At 34.6% G+C, this 10,245-nt stretch overlaps 1 non-coding gene across 1 annotated transcript; it reads left to right on the plus strand.

Annotated features, from left to right (window-relative positions):
* The first annotated feature begins 298 nt into the window (after positions 1 to 298).
* On the plus strand, positions 299 to 375 carry TRNAC-GCA (transfer RNA cysteine (anticodon GCA)). The gene has a single exon. It is a non-coding gene; the product is annotated as a tRNA-Cys (tRNA).
* Positions 376 to 10,245: the final 9,870 nt, after the last annotated feature.

The raw sequence follows: 10,245 nt of genomic DNA on the forward strand, positions 1-10,245 counted from the left end.
TGGTGGATAAGGAAGAAGTGGAAGATAGTGTCATGGCGCCAGCTTCAACGCAAGAAATATCCTGCAATTCATTATATATATATATATATATATATATATATATATTCATATGAATATTTGATATATATATATATATATAAACTGTTAGCAGTTTTCATTAAACTGATGTTGAATATGGCCACAAAGTAATTTAATATGCGCTCCTGCATATATATATGACGTGTATCGTCTCAAATGCAGGTAGTAAGGTCGTAAAATAACACTACGAGAGGGGTTCGGCTGGCGCCGTGGATCGTGTCCCGGCATGGCTCAGTTGGTAAAGAGCACTCAGCGCGCAGAGCTGAGAGGTCCTGGGTTCGATTCCCGGTGCCGGTACGAATTTTTCTCGTATTTAATAGTAATAATATATCTATTTATTGTGTAAATATTTAATAAATCTAGTAGCGTTTTATTCGTGAGTAATTCAGTCTAGAACCTAAGTTCAGTAACCATGTAGTTTTCCTATAGGCCTACTATCCTGAGAGCCCAGCTCTTCCAGTAAAATCGTTTCGTTTCCATTATTGAATGTAATGGTGGTGTCAGAAATCCTGATAAGTGTGAGCAGAAATCGAACGCAGTAGTCATCCGTTTAGCAAGTCATCCGACCTAAGTGACGGTCGCACAACATCATTATTATTATTATTATCATCATCATCATTAATGAAAAATAATTAACTCATAAATAAGCTAGTATGCTGTGAGTCTGTTTCAATAACAGTTTCATTTGTATAAAGCAACGCATATTGTGCTCAGCTGAAGAAGCATGTATTGAAATTCCTCTAGAAATATTTTTCAGATAGCTGAAATCGCCATCAGTCAATCATAGTTACATTTCTCTCTCCTCTCCTCTCCTCTCCTCTCCTCTCCTCTCCTCTCCTCTCCTCTCCTCTCCTCTCCTCTCCTCTCCTCTCCTCTCCTCTCTTGACAGCAACAAGCACGACTAACAGAAAAGTTTATTTCTCACCACATTACCAAAGAACCAATTATGTTGCCCGTATCAGGATACATTGAAAGCTCGCGTTTTAAGATTATCTTTCTGAAATTAAATCAACTAAATAATTAAATATTCATAAGAGTAACAGAGTGGACTTTTTTCATTGCTGATTACACTGGACAACAGTGTAAATCTTTCTTACTTGAAAATAGCTAATTGTTATTCATTTCAGCATGGAAAGAACGAAAATGAATTTAAAACTTTGAGTTAGCTCTTGGTTCTCAGATATAGCCCATTTAAGTTACAGATAATGTTTTATGAAATTTGACGTCTGGAGATTGTGTTGACACATCTGAGTACAACAATGATGAGACAAGGGTAATTTTTATGAATAGTAGGGAAATTTGAAGTCTACAGATTATGTTGGCACAACTGAATACAGGAGTGATGAGTGACTGTTTTTAATAGACTTCGTGGAATTGCCACGAGAATCGTAAGGTTTACTGCGGTATAGATTGTATGAGAAGGGGACGTGCAACGGATGGAGTATGCCTCTGATGTAAACACTTAGCAGTATACTGCGGTTACTATAAAACCTGTATCCTGCATTCAAGAAATATAATGAATGATCATTGAAGTAGGAAATATCTAAACATGTAAATACACAATTATTTTGTAGTGAGATATATTAACTCTTAAAATTTAATGTAATATACTCACATCATCCTGAATATGTGCATTGCAGTAAAGAGTTACGTACATTTTGAGCGACTGCAAAGTGAACCCCCTCCAATGGTTACTTAAACAGTTTTTGTATTGGAAAAATGTACATTCGACATCACACGATGTAATAGGTGGATATTTGAAGAACTGAAAATCACTATTTTTTAGTACACCAACTTCAGACGTCTTGTCGTGACCTGATAGTACATAATTTATATTACGAAGTTGTGAATAGGCAGAATTTTTAGCAATAATGTTTCTCAACTTACATTTCACTTTTTCTGAAATTAGTGAATTGTTATTTTGTATAACGGTTTATGATACTTTGTCCACTATATTAAGGGCTTCTGAGAGTTGTAGTTCACACGATTCTAACAGGGTGATGCTTTTGGACACGATTTTAAAATCAGAATCAATGAACAGAATATCTTGCCATAGCTGTTAAGAAGGCAATGATTTTACAGCTGCAACAGCGGAACTGTCTATGCTATCCAATGCATCAATTACGTCCATTATTTTGCCGTAATGTTCTGCATAATAATTAACAGCATCCAACCACGTTCCCCAACGGGTCAAGACTGGCTGCGGGAGTAAAGGTTTCCAGGGGCAATTGTTTGGAGCAGCAACACTCTCATTGTAGTATGTTTGATTTAATTCTTGTCTGCACTGAACAAATGTTAAGCTTTGACTATTCCAACCACAGTAATGCAAAACAAGTGCTTACATAGGTATACATTAGCTGTAGCTTCTCTATCTATTTGGACCGGTCACATCTCTTAACATGTACTGCTTATACTATGAGACCAGGAGGTCGCCCACCCCCTCTATACTACCGTACATCGGCAACCTGATTGCATGCTGTGTGTGGCAATTCAACGAAGTCTAGTTATTAATGTTTTGTAAAATTGTGTCTGTATAGCATGGGAGGCATTTAAAGATGTTGTGCATGGATTCCAGGGAAATCGAAGCGTTGACAACTACGTTGAGATTGTGAATAATCTTCTAGAAAAGTACCATCCATTAGGCTGCAACATGTCCTCAAAATCCGTTTCCTACATTCTCACCTGGACTTCTTTCCTGACAACTGCAGCTAAGTGAGTGAAGAACATGGATAGCGGTTGCACCAAGACATTTCGAAAATGGAACCGAGGTATCAGGAAAAATGAAACTTCGGAAAACGTATTATGTGTCCTTTCTCGTTTTAAATTTTACATTACCTCGTTAACATGTTTCAGCCTGTTATCGGCCATCTTCAGAACTGGTTGCTGCTGATCTTGGCGTCTTTTGTTTGTGTTTCCTGTGGTGGTGTGTTTTTGTAGTGTAATGTGGAGTCGAAGAGAGTGTGTGTTTTGAAATTGAGATGTGTTTTTGTATGTCTATATATTTCACATTGTTCTAGTTTTTTATTTTTTTATTTTATTGGGTTATTTTACGACGCAGTATCAATATCTCAGGTTATTTAGCGTCTGAGTGAAATGAAGGTGATAATGCCGGTGAAATGAATCCGGGGTCCAGCATCGAAAGTTACCCAGCATTTGCTCGTTTTGGGTTGAGGGAAAACCTGGGAAAAAACCTCAACCAGGTAACTTGCCCCGACCGGTATTCGAACCCGCGCCACCTGGTTTCGCGGCCAGATGCGCTGACCGTTACTCCACAGGTGTGGACTATTGTTCTAGTGCTTCTATGCTTGCGAACTACTGTTGGAAAATGACAAGAGACGTCTCAGAACAGAAATAAAAAAGACTAGCAAAGAGAAGAGTGATTAAGCCCTTTTATTTGAGGTTCGTGTATCTATAAAACCAGAGTTAGGCCTACTAAACAAAATCTAATGTCACATTCATTTTTATCGACCCAAAATTAAGTTAATTTAGCAATTTTGAGAAAGGAAAGAATTTGTAAATGTATTTTTAGTATTTCTATTTGAGGTTAGAATATCTAAAATAACTACAGCTAATAAAATCTAATGTCATATTCGTTTTTCTTACCCAAAATTATACCTGGTAAGGTTTGTCTTGTCTCAGTAGCAATAAAACCAAGTCCCTTCAAATGAGGGTGGAGATTATAGGAGAGTTGCAAATTTTTGGGATTCCTTTCAAAAACTTGTTATTGTACAGGCTACCGGAACTCAGTTTCTTGAAAGACAAGCTCAGTGACGGAACTACAAAGTACGAAGAGAGATATTTTGTTATTTTATTTTGCGCTACAGAATGTATCAACTAGTCCCTTCCGCCACTGGATGGATGGACGGCATCGCTCCACTCCCCACATCGCGATAACAACACAGACGAAGTAAGACATATCTCCTTTCTCTCTCTTTTCACAGTGAGACAAGATACATCACACAGACTTTAGTGTAGCGTAGCTATTTTGAGAAAGGAAAGAAATTCAAAGTGTATTTTTGATGACCAATGCCATGAAAAAAACAAAAAAAAAAAACGTTTCGGAGGTTGACTTTATCTTGACCATCAGATGACCACAAGAAGTTTCTACTGAATGCGGTCGTTTGAAACAGCTAAATCAGCTTTACAATGCAGTATTTGCTCTACAGTTCGTGTAAAATGAAAAGGGGAACTTATATTTTCATATAGTAAGTACAAGTATCTATATCCCATTAACACAGACTATTTTCGTTAACTGCAATTTTGTGTGTGCCTACAAACATGTCAGGCAGTCATGCAATTTCATATTGACTGTAACTCCAACTGTAATTAATCGGAACTCTACTATCTCCCTACTCAAACTTACATTGGATTACCAAGACCTAATTAGTTTCAGTGAACATAGATCAGTTCTGAAGAGTCCGACGTGTATTTTCATTTCAAAACCAACGCAAATAAATCTCTCAGTTTCAGTAAATGTTTATTGAATTAGCTATGTCTACACCTCTTTGTTGAATTACATTAAATTTTCAGAAGCTACAGCTTATAGGAATGGTAATTATTGTACAGAAAGTCCTACAATATTTGAATGAGCTGGAAATTAATAATTGAAAATTAATTTCCCCTTTGAGATATCAATTCAGCCGAACGAGAAACTATCTAATTAGTTAATTGCTGTGTCAAAGTGAGCAAGTTATACTCTGGACAAAGATCAACACTAATGCTTTTCACTAATGCTTCACAGTTGTCGCGTTAGATGAGTGGTTATCATGCTGTCATTAGATTTAGAATATTTTGCATTATAGATCACAGAGGTTAAAGGTCAAAAGTGCGGTGCAGAGTTCATATGTCAGAGGTTATGTTGAAGTTCAAATCTAAGTTTTCAAATTCTATAAAGAAACTTTTTACTTTGTAAGCTACTGATGGCATGTTCTGTTACAAGCGCACGATTCTTGAACAACTTTATGCATATACATATGCCTATAGACTTACAAATGGAGAAAAGTTGTATTTGAATTAATAAATTGAAGGGGTGAGAATGAGGTAGTTCAAAGCGACACTTCTTACAAAAATATTTTTGTAAGAATTGATTTCTCGTACATATCAGGAAGCTACCAGTAAAATATTATAAAAGTTACTCAACTAATGACGTAAGTATGCACCGAAGAAATTATGACACCGCACCTAATAGCATTGGACTCTAACCTTCAATACGCTCTTCTGTAAAAATTTTGTCTGTGTGGCTTAGGATTTTATCATTCTCACCCTTTCAAAATATCAAGTTGTAAATTTTGAACAGTATATCTGAATAAGCCTACGTCATGTACGTAGGCGATTATCAGTTTTTCTTTTTGTACCGTCGTCGGACAAGCAATGGGTACACACACCTCATTTTAGAGATCTTTATTTCTATTCTGTTTCCATATCTTCCTCTCTAAGGATCGCCACTAGTGTTCAAGTCTACTATTATTTCTAATCTATTTTCAGTATTTGATCCATCAACAAGTATAATAAATGTATCATTAAATTGAATTAGTACTATATTAGGACTATTCATTGTGTATTAGTTTTAATTTTAAAAATAAAGATGTTGATGATAATGATAACTTCTTTATTTAATATTTGTTTGTGTTTATTTATTTCTTTATTTAATATTTGTGTTTATTTATTTCTTTATTTAATATTTGTTTGTGTTTATTTATTTATTTATTTAATATTTGTTTGTGTTTATTTATTTATTTACTAATTTATTTACTTACTTGTTTACTTACATATTTATTTAATATTTGTTTGTTTGTGTTTATTTATTTATTTCTTTATTTACTTATTTACTTATTTATTTACTTATTCACTTATATATTTACTTATTTACTTATATATTTACTTACTTATTTACTTATTTATTTATTTATTTTATGTATTTATTTATTTAATATTTATTTGTTTGTGTTTATTTACTTATTTATTTATTTAATATTTGTTTGTTTGTGTTTATTTATTTATTTATTTATTTAATATTTGTTTGTTTGTGTTTATTTATTTATTTATTTATTTAATATTTGTTTGTTTGTGTTTATTTATTTATTTATTTATTTATTTATTTAATATTTGTTTGTTTGTGTTTATTTATTTATTTATTTATTTATTTATTTACTTATTTACACTGCCAGAGTTAAGGCTATAGACCCTTCTCTTTCACTCTACCAACATAGTCTATACTAGTTGGAATCAGGGTCTTTGCTGGAAAATCCACAGAAAAAGAAAGAAGTAAGTTTTAAACGTAATGAACATAATTTCGTTATAGTTTTAAAAAATAATTATTTCGTAAAAATCTATACAGGTCGTAAGAAACATTTCTGAGTGACTTGAAGAAAAAACCTTACTCACAAATCAGGCCTTATTTCAGTATGGTTAAGAAAAAAAAAGTATTTCTAAGGAGAAGGAAAAAAGATACGTATTTTCAAGCTGTTGTGCGACATAAAGTTGTAAAAATATTATTGAGAGAAATTGTGTTGAAAGAGATTAGAACACCGAGGACGCAGTCGTTAAGACCTCAGGGGGAAGGGATGAAAGTGGAAAAGCTATCAGATGGAGACTATTTCGTTCGAGGAAGATTCAATCGAAGAAACGAGTGCTTCAGATGAAATTACAAACTGCGACATTCTTGCACTCCAAATAACAAGAAACCTGTTGGAGTATGAGCAAATCTCTTTCTAACATAAATATTATACAAGTGAAAATGTAATTTTCACTGATGTAGAAAATAAAAATCGGTGTCACGAAAGTGACGCAACTCTCCCATCACATTATATTTTACAACAATTCCGTTCCTCTATTATGTATCAACGGCATTACCTTTTACAGCTTATTTTCTTAAATTATTATTGAAAGCTATACTTAATGAAATTATCTGAACTTTCGTTTTCTGGGTTAGACCTACATATAAAATTCATTATCCATAGTACTAAAATGTAGCTAGCTAATTTAATTTAATAAATTTCATGATTTAAGAAGATCTATATTGTGAATTTTTGTACATATTCACACAAATAGCTACATTAATCCCACATTTGCGTCATTTCTATTAAAGTTTTTTTTTATATTTATGAAAGTTGCTATTTTGAAATAGTAAACAAATACAGTAGGCTATAAGTGAGTGAATTTCCATAGAATAAAAAAGGATTTACTACTTGTGACTGACGATCCTTTATGAAATAATCGCTTTACAATTTGTGAATGTCAAGCTATCTGCGAGTCATTTCACCGTATGGGATTAAAATTCAGGCTGAGCAGATACATTTTGATTTCCTATCAGTTTCACCGCTGGCAGTCTTTTATGATTCAACCGTATGGGATTAACATTCAGGCTTAACAGACAGCCTACATTTTCGCTTGCTATCGGTTTCACTGTTGACAGGATTTTAAGGACGGTTTCACAGTATTAGATTACATTTCAGGCATACCATATAAATTTTCGTAATCTGTTTCACGATGCCAGTCCTTTTAGAAACTGTACCTGTATAATTTGTAAATATCAGCCAATCTGTAAGTCATTTGGCAGTAAGGGATTAAAATTCAGGCCTAGCTCATAGGTTACATTTCGATTCCCATCAGTTTCGCTACTGACAGCTCCTTCTTACGGTTTTTTATAATATGTAAATATCAGCCAACCTGTGAGACACTTGGCCATAAGGGATTAAAATTCAGGCTTAGCAGATAGGTTACATTTCGATTCCTATCAGTTTCGCTACTGACAGCCGCTTCTTACGATTTTTCACAATTTGTAAATATCAGCCAATCTGTGAGTCACTTGGCAGTAAGGAATTAAAATTCAGGCTTAGCAGATAGGTTACATTTCGATTCCTACCAGTTTCGCTACTGACAGCCGCTTCTTACTTTTTTTTACAATTTGTAAATATCAGCCAATCTGTGAGTCACTTGGCAGTAAGGGATTAAAATTCAGGCTTAGCAGACAGGTTACATTTCGATTACTATCAGTTTCGCTACTGAAAGCCGCTTCTTACGGTTTTTTACAATTTGTAAATATCAGCCAATCTGTGAGTCACTTGGCAGTAAGGGATTAAAATTCAGGCTTAGCAGACAGGTTACATTTCGATTCCTATCAGTTTCGCTACTGACAGCCGCTTCTTACGGTTTTTCACAATTTGTAAATATCAGCCAATCTGTGAGTCACTTGGCAGTAAGGGATTAAAATTCTTGCTTAGCAGACAGGTTACATTTCGATTCCTATCAGTTTCGCTACTGACAGCTCCTTCTTACGGTTTTTCACAATTTGTAAATATCAGCCAATATGTGAGTCACTTGGCAGTAAGGGATTAAAATTCAGGCTTAGCAGACAGGTTACATTTCGATTCCTATCAGTTTCGCTACTGACAGCCCCTTCTTACTGTTTTTTACAATTTGTAAATATCAGCCAATCTGTGAGTCACTTGGCCGTAAGGGATTAAAATTCAGGCTTAGCAGAGAGGTTACATTTTGATTTCTATCTGCTAGTCACTTGTCCATATGAGATTAAAATTCAGGCTTAGCAGATACATTTTCGCTTCCTATCACTTTCAACGCTGACAGTCTTTTCTTACGATTCCTTTACAATTTGTAAATGTAACCTGCCTGCTGGTCGTATTAGATCAAAATTCAGGCGTAACAGATACAGGTATAGCATTTGTACTACACGAATGAAAATTTTTAATGGAAGCCGAGATGCGAGTTACTACTCACCACTTGCGGGCGAGGGGGGAAGTACAGCAAACTTCATAACCAGTGCAGTGTCGGGCAGTTAGTAGGGTCAGATATCATCTGTAAAAAAACACACACACACACGTGGTGACCGTCATTGTCCGAAGCCTAGTGATATCCAGTGCTATCTTTTGGTTTTCTATTATGATAGGGTGTGTTCATGATTATTTCGAAAAAGGCTGCGTTTTTTTAATTCACTTGAGTGTTTAGGATGTGCTGTGGGTATGTTTTGTATGTTTGTAAATTTCATATTGTTCTTCATTGTCTAGTTTCTGGTATTTTTGGCTGAATGTGTAGTATTTTCATGCCAGTATCTATGTTGCTGTAGTTGTGATTGAAGTTTTGTGATGTGTTCTGCGTATGTTGAATTGTTGTGTGGTTTGGTTATGGCTGTGTTATGTTCCTTGTAACGTGTTTGAAATGATCTTCCAGTATGTCCAATGTAGAAGTCGTTGCAACTATTACATGATAGTTTGTATACATATGTTAAATTGTATTTGTTTGTGTGTCTTGTCTGTGTGTTAAAATGTTTTTGTAGTGTGTTCTGTATTCTGTTGTATTTTAATTTCTTGAAAGATGATGCAATCTTGTATATGTTCTTGTTTCCGTATGTTAATGTGATGTATTTGTTTTGTTCTTGTGTATGTGTTGCGTTTTTCTTGTTTGCGTTTAGTATTTCTTATGATATTGTCTATTTCTTCGCCTAACTTAACAATGAAAGTAACTTGATGTATGTACGTAGAGAATTCTGAAAACACGTCACACTGCACTGAATTCATAAATGACAAAGCTGTTGCCCTTTTCATTTCAACGAGACATTTCATGACAGTTACGAGTTTCATATTACGTATTAGCTTCGTGTTTCTTGTGGAGTATAAATCTGTTTTTGTCACAGTGTGATGCTGAGAACACCTGCTCCGTTATGTCTAGACTGTTTTTTTTTATTCGTTTTAACATCATTCTATTTCTAAAGAGCTTATTGATTTTTATCATATATTCTGTTAGGATAGAATTTTGTACTGTAAACTGCTATGTTTTATGGGATCTACAGCTGTTAAAAGCAATGGTTTGAAAATTTCTATAAATTTAATTCCATGACAGTGATGTACTGATATAAGTTTACCTTACTCAAAAAGGAGCCTTAGTAGTTCAGTTTAGCAGAACGGTCGCTTACGACGACCGCGGATTCGAGTTCAAACCCCGACGATGGAGGAGTTGTATTTGTGATCAACAAAGCCACGTTTTGAGGGTTTCCTCGAGATTCTCCAGGTTTTCTTCTTCATTCCATCAAAACACTCCATCATGAAATTTTTCTTTCGTTATCATCTCTGTTTCGAAAAGCAAAGACAGCTACCGGTACTTGTAATTGTTCGGCGTCGAACTCGCCGTCCCCCATAGCAGTTGTTTCTTATA

This window comes from Periplaneta americana, chromosome 17 (assembly GCF_040183065.1).
Source record: "Periplaneta americana isolate PAMFEO1 chromosome 17, P.americana_PAMFEO1_priV1, whole genome shotgun sequence".
NCBI classification, from domain to species: Eukaryota; Metazoa; Arthropoda; class Insecta; order Blattodea; family Blattidae; genus Periplaneta; species Periplaneta americana.